Source organism: Dama dama, chromosome 2, assembly GCF_033118175.1.
Source record: "Dama dama isolate Ldn47 chromosome 2, ASM3311817v1, whole genome shotgun sequence".
Lineage (NCBI taxonomy): Eukaryota > Metazoa > Chordata > Mammalia > Artiodactyla > Cervidae > Dama > Dama dama.
In genome coordinates, this window is record NC_083682.1 from 9,148,198 (window position 1) to 9,160,621 (window position 12,424).

At 37.8% G+C, this 12,424-nt stretch overlaps 1 pseudogene; it reads right to left on the reverse strand.

Annotated features, from left to right (window-relative positions):
* The window catches only part of LOC133067825 (solute carrier family 22 member 10-like), a 34,316-nt pseudogene that overhangs the window by 14,740 nt on the left and 7,152 nt on the right, over positions 1-12,424 (reverse strand).

Sequence of the window (12,424 nt, forward strand, 5' to 3'; positions counted from 1 at the left end):
AGAAACCCAATTGAGATACTAGTGTCAGATAAAGATGAAATTTCAAGGTCAAATTCAAGACTTGGAAAATGGATTAGATCACAGTTGTGGATTTACCAAGCATATTGCTATTTGCTACGATGACCACAACAGAACAACCTGACCAGAAGCGTAGTAGGCAGTCAATGAGGAAGGTGGGACCAAAGGCTTCACAGGTCCCAGAGATGGCGAGCTGGAGCAAATAGTACCTAAGAATCAACTTTCACCCAAACCTAAGAAGCAGAGAGTCAACTTAGATTATGGGAGTAATAGTAATATATGGTAAGAAACTCAGAAAGCAAAAGCATACTCTGAAACTTAGAGAGTGTTTTAACAAGTGATTCATGAACCTGAAATCTTGAAAAAACAAGAGCTAAATCAACACATTTCCCCCAAAGTAACATTCTTTGTCTATGTAATATAGCCTAGAATATAAAAACTTCATTCTCTAGTCAGCAGGAGGCAACTGACATCAAGTGATATCACATTAAAGAAACCACAGTATTGGAAATTGTAATATTACCATAAGCATCCATTTTACAAGTATGTGTGTCTAGCAAAGTAGAGAGTCTCTAGAGTATCTAGAACACATGGAGCTAAAAGTATACTTGAGTCTCTAAATTACAGCTGAAAAAAGAAAATGTTAGTTGCTCAGTCATGTCTGACTCTTCGTGACCCCATGGACTGTAGACTGCTAGGCTCCTCTGTCCATGAAATTCTCCAGGCAAGAATACCGGAGTGGGTTGCCATTCCCTTCTCCAGAGGATCTCCTGGACCCAGGGATCGAATCCAGGTTTCCTGCATCGCAGGCAGATTCTTCACTGTCCGAGCCCCCAGGGAGGTCCTGAGCCACTGCAAAATATCATGGAACAATGCATTAAAGTTGTTAAAGCTTTATGTAAAATCACTCTACTGAATCTGGATTTGCAGTTCTCAAGCAACGTGCTGCCCTAGAACAACATGAGCTCCATAACCCATCCAGGGGAAAGATTAATGTAAGATGGTGAATCAAGGGGAAAAGAAGGTGAAAGACAAATGAGGAAAAGGGAATTTGGTTTTCCTTGGGCATCAGGAAAAGGGTGCCTTAGTGTATATGACTTGGACTACATAGGACGTGCTAATATATACACCCAGTAATAAAAACTAAAGTACAAATTTTGGGATTTGGAATTCCTCTGCAAGGTTTGAAATAGAATTCTTTAAAAATTCAAATAGTCCACCAAAAAAACTGGAAAATGTAAAAACATAGGAACAAAAATAACACCAAATAATCATTTTAGTAATCATTATTATCATCAAGATTGAAGGCAGGAGAAGGGGACAACAGAGGATGAGATAGTTGGATGACATCACTGACTCAGTGGATGTGAGTTTGAGCAAACTCTGGGAGATAGCAAAGGACAGGGAAGCCTGGTGTGCTGCAGTCCACTCTGAACCGCATGGACTGAACAATTGAACAACAACAACAACATAATCATCAAAAAAATTTTGTAGAAAAAATTAAAGTGATAAACTGAAACGAATCATAACAACAATCACACCAAACAAATAGCTAATGACTTAAACCATCTATCACAAGAGGAAGATTATCAAAGGGTTTAAAAAAAGACCTAATTTTAGGTACAGTAGTACTTAAAATATTGTGGGTTGAAAGTAAATTGACAGTAAAAAAAAATTCAGTTCAAATAGTAATTATAAGATGCCTGGTGTCTTTACATTATCATCAAATAAAACAAATTTCAAAACAAAATACATTTACAGAAATAATAATGCTGAAAAGGTCAAATGTATATGAACTCAACAAAAGCTTGAAATACATGAAATAAAACTGACAGAATTAGATGCAGCATTCATATTCTGTAATCATTAGTTTATAACTCTTAATTCACTTTATTCTTCTGATACCTTAAATCTACTTTCTGCCTCCACTAATTTGCCTAGTCTTAACTAGTTCTTGTGAATTCTGTTTCACAGTGATGGGAAGAGCTGACATCGAAGGATCAAAAAGTAGTGTCACTGTGAACACTTGGCCGCCACAAACCAGTTATCCTTGTGGTAACTTTTCGGACACCTCCTGCTTAAAACCGCAAAGGTCAGAAAGATCGTTCTTTTGTAAGTGAATGCATATCTTTGTCCTTCTGTGCCTGGTTTATTTCATTCAGCATATTTTTTTTTCAAAGTTTATTTATGTTGTACCAAGTACCAGAACATCATTCTTTTTTCTGGATGAATAATCTCCTATTGTGTATATTCATCATATTTGTTTACCCATTAATCTGCTGATGCATATTTGGATTGCCACCTTCAGGTATTATAAATAATGCTGTAATGAATACTGATATTCAGCTGTCAAACTCTCTGTTTTTAATTTTTTAGAGTATAAACCTAGGAATGGAATTGCTAGTTCATGTGAAAATTCTATTTAGACTTTTGACAATCTGCCAAACTGTTTCCCATCTTGTTGTTGTTCAGTCACTAAGTTGTGTCCGACTCTGCGCACCAGGCTTCCCTGTCCTTCACTATCTCCTGAAGTTTGCTCAAATTCATGTCTACTGAGGCTTCATCATGTTATATTTCCACTGTCAATGAATGAGGGTTTGTTTCAATTTCTCTACTTGCTCACCAACACTATTTCTGCTTTTTAAAAATTATAGCCATCCTAGTAGGTGTGATATGGTTTGCTGTATAGTTTTGACTTGCATTTCTTTAATAAGTGATGATGTTGGGATCTTTTCTTGTGCTTATCAACCGCTTGTATATCTTCTTCATAGAAATATATTCAAGTCCTTTGCTAATTTTTAAATTGGTTTATCATTTTGTTATTGAATGGTTCATATATTCTGGATATTAAATACTTATCAGCTGTATTATTTGAAAATATTTTCACCCAATTGTAGGTTATCTTTTATTCTCTTGATAATAACTTTTGATGCACAAGGTTTTTAATTTTGATGAAGTCTGATTTAACTATTTTTCTTTTGTTTGTGATTTGCATGTCTAAGAATCCATTACCAAATACAAGGTCATGAAGATTCACTTCTATGCTTCCTTTAAGAGTTTTAAGGTTTTAACTCTTACATATAGGTTATTAATTCAGTCAACTTTTGCATATAGAGTAAGAGAAGAGTAAACTTTTAAAAAATATTCTGTATGGGCATTTAGGGGCTTACTAGGTGGCACCCCACTCCAGTATTCTTGCCTGGAAAATCCCATGGATGGAAGAGCCTGATAGGCTGCAGTCCATGGAATCGCTAAGAGCTGGACACGACTAAGCAACTTCACTTTCACTTTTCACTTTCATGCATTGGAGAAGGAAATGGCAACCCACTCCAGTGTTCTTGCCTGGAGAATCCCAGGGATGGGAGAGCCTTGGTGGGCTGCCGTCTGTGGGGTCGCACAGAGTCGGACACGACTGAGGTGACTTAGCAGCAGCAGCAGCAGGTGGCACTAGTGGTGAAAAAACCATTTATGCCTATGCAGGAGATGTTAAGAAATGCAGGTTCAATTCCTAGGTTGGAAAGATCCTCTGGAGAAGGGCACAGCAACCCACTCCAGCGTTCTTGCCTCGAGAATCCAATGGACATAGGACCCTGGAGGGCTACAGTCCATAGGGTCTCAAAGAGTGGGACATGACTGAAGTGAATTTGCAGGCGTGAACATGGATATTTAGTGGTTCAACACCATTTCCTGAAGGCATTTTTCTTTTCCACTCTGAGTTATCTTGGCACACTTGACAAAAGTCAGTTGGCTTTAAACGTACAATTTTATTTCTGGACTCAGTTCCTTTATGTTGGTTTGTACCTCTATCCTTATGCCAGTACCATAATGTTTGGTTATGGCAGTTTTGTAGTAGTTTTGAAACCAAAAAGTGTGAGTCCTCTGAATTTGACCTTCTTTTTTTTTTTCATTTATTTTTATTAGTTGGAGGCTAATTACTTTACAATATTGTAGTGGTTTTTGTCAAGAGAACAGCATCAAAACATGTATATTATCTAGGGTGAAATAGATCACCAGCCCAGGCTGGATGCATGAGACAAGTGCTCGGGCCTGGTGCACTGGGAAGAACCAGAGGGATCGGGTGGAGAGGGAGGTGGGAGGGGGGATCGGGATGGGGAATACATGTAAATCCATGGCTGATTCATGTTAATGAATTTGTCCTTTTTTTTTTAACATTGTTTGGCTCTTTGGAGCTCCAAATTCATACGAATTTAAAGTTCAGCTTTTCCATTTCTACAGAGAACAATGTTGAAATTTTGATAGGGATTTCATTGAAACTGTTGATTGTATTAAGTAGATTGACTTGTTACCAACATTAAGTCTTCCAACATCATTAACACAGGATTCCTTTCCATTTATTTAGGGCTTTTCTATTTCCTTCAGCAAGGTTTTATAGTTTACAGTATACAAATTTTTTACCTCTTAGATTAATTTTATTGATAGGTAGTTTATTCTTTTAGAAGATATTGTAAGTGTAATAACTTTCTCAATTTCCTTTTCTGCTTGTTCATTGTGGTTATATAATTGTGTGTTTTTCTTGTACCCTACAACTTTGTTGAATTCATTCATGAACTGTAATAGCTCTCTTGTGCATTCTTTGGAATTTTAAATTTGTATAATCATGTCATCAAATATAGGTAGACTAAAGTTTTTCTTTTCAATTTGGATAAATTTTATTTCTCTTTCTTATCTAACTACTCTAATTAGATTCTTCAGTACAATGTTGATTAGCAATAGTGAAAGCAGACATCCTTGACTTGCTCCTGAAGTTAGTGTGAAAGTTTTCCTTTCACCATTGAGTATAATGTTAGTTGTAATTTTTTTCTTAAATATCCTTTAACCTGTTGGGTTCCCTTTTATTCTTAGTAGTCTTATTTTTATCATGAAAGAGTATTAGGTTTGATAAAATGCTGAATGTTATCAATTGAAATTACACTTTCTTTATTCTATTAAAGTGCTACATTACACTGATTGATTTTCTTATGATGAACTACCTTTGCATTCCTGGGATAAATCTTATTTGTTCACGGTATATACTTTTTTAAATATGCAGTTGGATTCAGTCTGCTAGCATTTTGTTGCAGATTTTGCATTCATAAGGGATGTTGCTCTGTTGTTTGCTTGTGATGTCATTATCTGGCTTTGATATCAGAGCAGCACTGGTCCCATAGAGTGAGTTAGGGAGCTTTCCTCCTCTTCTGTTTCATGGAAAATTTCAAGAAGAATTGGTGTTCATGTTGGGTTGGTCAAAGGTCATTCATTTTTCCCCCCATAAGATGGCTCTAGTAGTGTTCAGTTGTCTTTAAGTTCATTCAAAATAATTTTGTTACCTTGTTTTGACAGCTGCCATATCAGTGCATTTAAAAAACTTATCAAAGTTGGTGAATTTTTGTGTAGCCATTTTAATATTGAAGATGAAAGAGAAAAAGCAACATTTTAAGCATTGTTGCTTGTTATTGTCCCCAGTTACATCCAACTCTTTGTGACCCCATGGTCTGTAGCCTGTCAGGCTCCTCTGTCCATGGAATTCTCCAGGCAAGAATACTGGAGTGGGTCACCACTTCCTACTCCAGGGGATCTTCCCAACCCAAGGATTGAAGCCATGTTTCTTGTGTCTTCTGCATTGGCAGGTGGATACTTTATCACTGAGCCACCAGGGAAGCCAACTTATTAACAATTAAAAGCAAATGGGTTTAATTTTCCAATCAAAAGAGAGAGTCACTAAATGGATTTTTTAGAAAAGGACTGAACTATATCCTCCTTACAAGAGGCTCACTTCAGCTTTAAAGACATACATAGGCTCAAAGTGATGGGACAAGAAAGGATACTCTATGCAGAGTACAATTAAATGAGAATATTTTTGTCTGATACTTACATCAGACAAAATAGACTCCAACCAAAAATGGTAAGAAGACACAAAAAGTTGCATTACATAATGACAAAGGAACCATTTATCAAGATGATATATCAGTAATAAATAATTATGCAGCTAACACCAGAGCACCTCAATATATTAAGCAAATACTAACTAAGATCATGGCATCTGGTCCCATCACTTCATGGGAAATAGATGGGGAAACAGTGGAAACAGTGTCAGACTTTATTTCTGGGGGCTCCAAAATCACTGCAGATGGTGACTGCAGCCATGAAATTAAAAGACGCTTACTCCTTGGAAGGAAAGTTATGACCAACCTAGATAGCATATTAAAAAGCAGAGACATTATCTAGGGTGAAACAGATCACCAGCCCAGGCTGGATGCATGAGACAAGTACTCGGGCCTGGTGCACTGGGAAGACCCAGAGGAACTGGGTGGAGAGGGAGGTGGGAGGCGGGATCGGGATGGGGAATACATGTAAATCCACGGCTGACTCATGTCAATGTATGACAAAAACCACTACAATATTGTAAAGTAATTAGCCTCCAACTAATAAAAATAAATGGAAAAAAAATAAAAATAAACAGGGATAAATCTCACACACACACAAAAAAATAAAATAAAAAGCAGAGACATTTCTTTGCTAGCAAAGGTCCATCTAGTCAAGGCTATGGTTTTTCCAGTGGTCATGTATGGATGTGAGAGTTGGACTGTGAAGAAAGCTGAGTGCTGAAGAATCGATGCTTTTGAACTGTGGTGTTGGAGAAGACTTTGAGAGTCCCTTGAACTGCAAGGAGATCCAACTGGTCCATCCTAAAGGAGATCGGTCCTGGGTGTTCATTGGAAGGACTGATGCTGAAGCTGAAACTCCAATACTTTGGCCACCTCATGTGAAGAGTTGACTCATTGGAAAAAGACCCTGATGCTGGGAGGGATTGGGAGCAGGAGAAGAAGGGAATGACAGGATGAGATGGCTGGATGGCATCACTGACTCAATGGACATGCATTTGGGTAAACTCCAGGAGTTGGTGATGGACAGGGAGGCCTGGTGTGCTGCGATTCATGGGGTCGCAAAGAGTCAGACATGACTGAGCGACTGAACTGAACTGAACTGAACATATGTGAAAGGAGAAATAGACAATGGTACAATCATATTGGTGGACCTCATTACTTTGTTTTCAACAATGTTTAGCCAGATTAAGAAAGTGAGAGAGAAGACTCAAATAAAAAATTAAAAATTAAAGAGGAGACACAGGGTTATAAGGTACTACTCAAATATTTCTGTGTTTTAATAAAATAAATAAAACCTTTAATAAAAAAGGTTAACCTAGAAGAAATGGATAAGTTCCTAGACACATACAATCTACCAAGACTGAATCATAAAGAAATGGAAAAATCTGAACAGACCAATAATGACTAAGGAGATTAAATCAGTAATAAAAACCACTCCTTCTCACACACAAAAAGAAAAACAATGCAAAACCTGGACAAGAGTTTTCACAGGTGAATTCTGCCAAACATTTAAAGATGGATTAAACCAGTTCTTCTCAAACACTTCCAAAAAACTTGAAGAGGAGGAAACACTCTCAAACTGATTTTAGAAATCCACCACTCTTCTGATTCCAAAGTCAGATAAGGACACTCCAAGAAAACTGCAGACCGACATCTCTGCTGAATACAGATGCAAAACATTCTCAACAAAATATTAGTAAACCAAACTCAATAGCACACTAAAAGGATCATAAAACATGATCAGGTGGAATTCACCCCTAGGATGTAAGGATCACTCAAGATATGCAAATCAATAAATGTGAAAAATCACATAATGGAGTGAAAGGTATATTAGTATGGTCATCTCAAGAGATGCAGACAAACTCCAACATCCTTTAGCGACAAAAATAATTAATTGGGTATAGAAGAAATGTACTTCAACATAATAAAGGCCATACACGACAAATTCTCAGCTAATATCATACTCAACGCTGACAGGTTGAAAGATTTTCCTGTAAGCTTAGGAAAAAACAAGGGTGCCCACTCACACAGGTCACATTTAACATAATATTGTAAGTTGTAATCAGAGAAAGCATGCAAGAAAAAGGAATAGAAGTTGGAAAGGAAGAATTAAGTTCTGTTTGTAGATGCTATCATCCTATACACAGAAAATTCTAAAGATGCAACTGAAAATTTGTTAGAACTAGTCTACAAATTCAGTGAAGTCATAGGATACAAAATCAACATACAGAAATCAATTGCATTTCTATACACCAACAATGAAATATGTGAAAAAAGTATTAAAGGGAACAATTCCACTCACAGTAGCATCAAAAAGCACTTTATTGTGAATAGTCATAAAGGCTTTGGTCAGAATACTGGTCAACTCTTTTATGAATTACATTTGGTATAATTACATACAAAATTCACAATTTTCAGGTGAAAGATAAAATGACATTATGCTTATGGATGGTAAGGGACACTTTAAGTCTCTCATTTCTCCTGTGAAAGACTTGAGTGTCTGTCTGCCACTGTTGTCTCTTACTTCAGGATGGATACTGCTGGCCCAGGATAACCCAAACTTCTCACACAAATTGTGACTCCTGAGGTCTATAGATTAATTATCTTATACTAAGGTAATACATGGTTGCAAGAATACTTAATACAAGGCTTTTAAAAGCAAGATAAATATCCAGGTTACAACTGCAATTATTTTGCAATTCCAGTATTACCTCACTATGCACCAAGTTTTATAGAAATGCCTACCAGTTATGGTGGGGCGACCAAGACATGATGACCAATGTGGGAACCCATAAGCAATTAGCTCATTGAGTCCAGTAGGGACTTAACACAGAAATCATGGCAAAGGCCAGCACTGCTGTTCTCTCTATCTGTGTTTTTAAAGAAGTTGGACCTCTGTCTTGAAGCACCTTCCTTTCTGTTCCCATAGATAACTCTTCCTCATATTTCTGGATGAAGTATTATGATACTTACCCTCTAAATACTGTTCTGGAATATCCCCCAGATCTTGTGGAGATGATATTTCTGTGTCCAGTACACAGAGCTCTGTGGCAACAAAATGTCATTCATCACAGTGAGTTGAATTCTGCATTTCCATCTGTAGCTCCCTGGGAACCAAGGCAACTCACCCCAGGGGAAGGGCAGCAGGGATGTGGAGTCACTCACCTGTCTGAGAGATGGCCATATGTGAGGCCCCCCCACCAGCATTCCAGCCATGACTAGGGATTGAACCACTGATTTCTGTGACTGATGATCCCATACAAAGTCCCACTGGAAGAGAAGAAAACCAGCACAAAGGAGCTTCACAGCATCTCATAATCCCTCAATGTGCCCTTCATGAACACATTCTGTTTTTTTTTTTAACTATGTTTATTAATCTATATCATTCAAGTCTCAGTTTAAGCATGGCTTTTCTAGAATTTCTCAACCAAGTCTTCTAGGTTATAACAGAATCAGTCTTTATATTCACTTAGCACTACATACCCTAGCGGTCCTCAATCTTTGCCACACATTGGAAACACAGTTTTTTAAAAAATATTGAAGTCTAGATTTCACATCTAGAGTGAAATATACTCCAGTCTGTTTCTCTGACAAGTACCCAAGGTATTGAAATATGTTCTTATTAAAAATAATATTTCCAATTTGCAACTAGATTGAGAACAAGTGACCAAGAATAATTTTTCACAAGTTGTATCAAGTAATTACTTGACTAGTCACCAGTCTTTATACTAAAGGTAAAGCTTTGTGATATTAGAATTCATATCCAGTTTGTTGATTTCACTGTCCTCAATTATAAGTGCTTGGCTTTTAAAAAGGTAAGCAATCATTATTGCTGAAAGAATGAGAGACAGGTGGTTACACTAAGCACTTGAACAGTATTTATGCTATGTTATTCTAAACACCCAGACCACGTACTCACAATTGTAAATGAGGCTTTACCTCAGTCATGATGGTGGAGGAGAAGAAGCAGTGATCATACACCCAGCCATCCACATAGGGCTCTGTGTCCACGTCACTCACGTTGGGAAAGAGCCCATTGAGGTGAAGGAGCTGTCACTGTGGGTGGAGGAAGCGATGACATTTCTCTGGCTTCAAGTAAGAATCCAAGGGGATGGAAAGTCTCAGGAGGACATCAAGGCTGAGGGTCCCAGTGTCATTATCAGAGACAGTGTCATTATTGAGGATGTGGACCCAGCAGCGATGCCCTGGAACAGCTGCAGTGAAGTTCTCCAGCAGTATGTGGCATGCTATCATCATGAGAGAAGGCAAGGCTAAAAGCATCTGAAGCATCTGGAATTGCCCCAGGCCACGAATTTCATCCTGGAGCTTCTCAAAGGTCACTGTGAAAAGGTGATATTCAAGAGAAGATACAATGACTTTACAGAGACAAGTTCAGAGGCACAAAAACTTTCCTTACATTAATTCAAACTGTCTATGTGACCTCGCACCAGTTTCTCATTAATGAGTCTTGTCACCTTACTTGCAACAGAGCAGTTTTCCCAGTCCTTTTGTAATCAGGATATAATAATCTTCTTTTTTTAAAGTAAAGTTGTAGAGATAATTATTTACCAAAATACTTCCCATTGTTGACAATGAAATCTGTTTAAAGATTTACTCTCTGAATGTGTTTGTCCTCAGGGGTTATGTAAAATCAGCATTGGACTTTGACATGAACATGGTCTCTAAATAATCTAAGATAAGCCTACTACACAGTCTTCAGTATTTCTAGAAAATGAAATTTGAGAGACATGGAAGTAAATTGCTTTATGATTTTTCTATGGAAAGAATAGGAAACAAATGCTTTCTTGTTTAATACTGAATTTTATTAAAATAACAAAACACAACCCTACTAGTTTTCGTGCTTCAGTTTAAATTACACCAAAAACTCACAATAATTTTAAGTTCCTTGAAGTATAGGTACAGGGGAAAGGCAGTAGTAAACTCATGTGAGTTTATTTTCTTGGATTTATTTATTGGTTTACATAATATATTATTGGTTTACATAATATATGGACTTCCTGATGGCTCAGACAGAAAGAATCTGCCTGCAATGCAGGCGACCTGGCTCAATCCCTGGGTTGGGAACATTCCCTGGAGAAGGGAATGGCAACCAACTCCAACATTCTTGCCTGGAGAATTCCATGGACAGAGGAGCCTGGCAGGCTATAGTCCGTGGGGTCACAGAGTCAGACACAACTGAGCAACTAACACTTTACATAATGTATTAAGTATAATTTATGTGCAGTTGTTCAGAATACTGATGAACCGATCCTTTTATCACTATAAAACTGGCCTAGTTATCTCTGGTAATACTCTTTGATTTCAAGTATGTATTTTCTCATTTTCATATAGTCATCCAAGTTCCTTATATTCAGAGTTTGCAAGCTATAACTTTCCAATTCTTTATATACTTTATTAAAATGTTTATTGAGATAACTGTAGAGTCACATACAGCAGCAAGAAATAATGTAATGAGAAATTGTCTAAACAGTACCCATTTTCCCCCAATAGAAATATTTGCAGAATTATAATATATTAGTACTAATTTACTGATAGTCATACAACGATCTAACCTTATTCAGACTTCCCCAGTTTTACCTGTACATTTGTATATGTGTGTGGGGGGGAGGTACTTGGTACCATATAGTTTATCACCTGTTTGGCTTTGCGCATCCACCACCACAGTCAAGATACTAGAGATCCGTCTCTACTGATATGCCTCTTGCACATATATGTATTTATCCCTCTTGAGTATATAAATACACTCACCTTGCACCTGCTCCTGTCTTTCCCTTTGCTATCTTTGGCAACTACTAATCTGTTTTCCACTTTAAAAATCTGTCATTAAAATATTGTTATATACAAGGAAAAATATGGGGAAGTGAAGCCATCAAGATTGTGACATAGGTCATTCCTATCTGAGTCCTTCTCTATAGAAGATTAGCTAGCAACTATCCTCAGACAAGTCATTGCTGTGAAAATTCCAGAACCTGAGGACAAGGATGAAGCAATCTCTGAAGGACAAAGATAGAGAAAAATACTTAAGAAGGACAAGAGGAGTGACTACTCTCTGACCACATTATTCCTCCCCCAGCCCAACACAGCACCACATCAAGAGGGCCCCCTTGAGCTTACAGTTTCTCCAGTGAGAAAAAGAAGATCCAAGTGGACATTCATCTGCCATAGAATTATGAGACGCTTCCCAGGAGGCCCACTCAGGTCTGGCCTTGTGGGAATCACTAGGGGAATTCCCAGGTTCAATCACTGGGAATCAAATGGAGATGAAGAAGTGGGCAGAGCTCACAGTAACCAGCACTCAAGTTTTGGTGGGCTGCATTTCTGCTTGCCACAGAATCCAAGTAGAGAGCCCAGCCAGTGGTTCTGTTCTTCTGCAGAACCGAGCTGGTGGCCAAAGAGCTCAGTTGGAAATTCTACTTTATTTGGATTTCCAGCCTACAAGCCATACTAGGCATGGTGCTGGCTTATGGCCCTGCCTGAGCAGGGAAGCAAATGCACAAGTT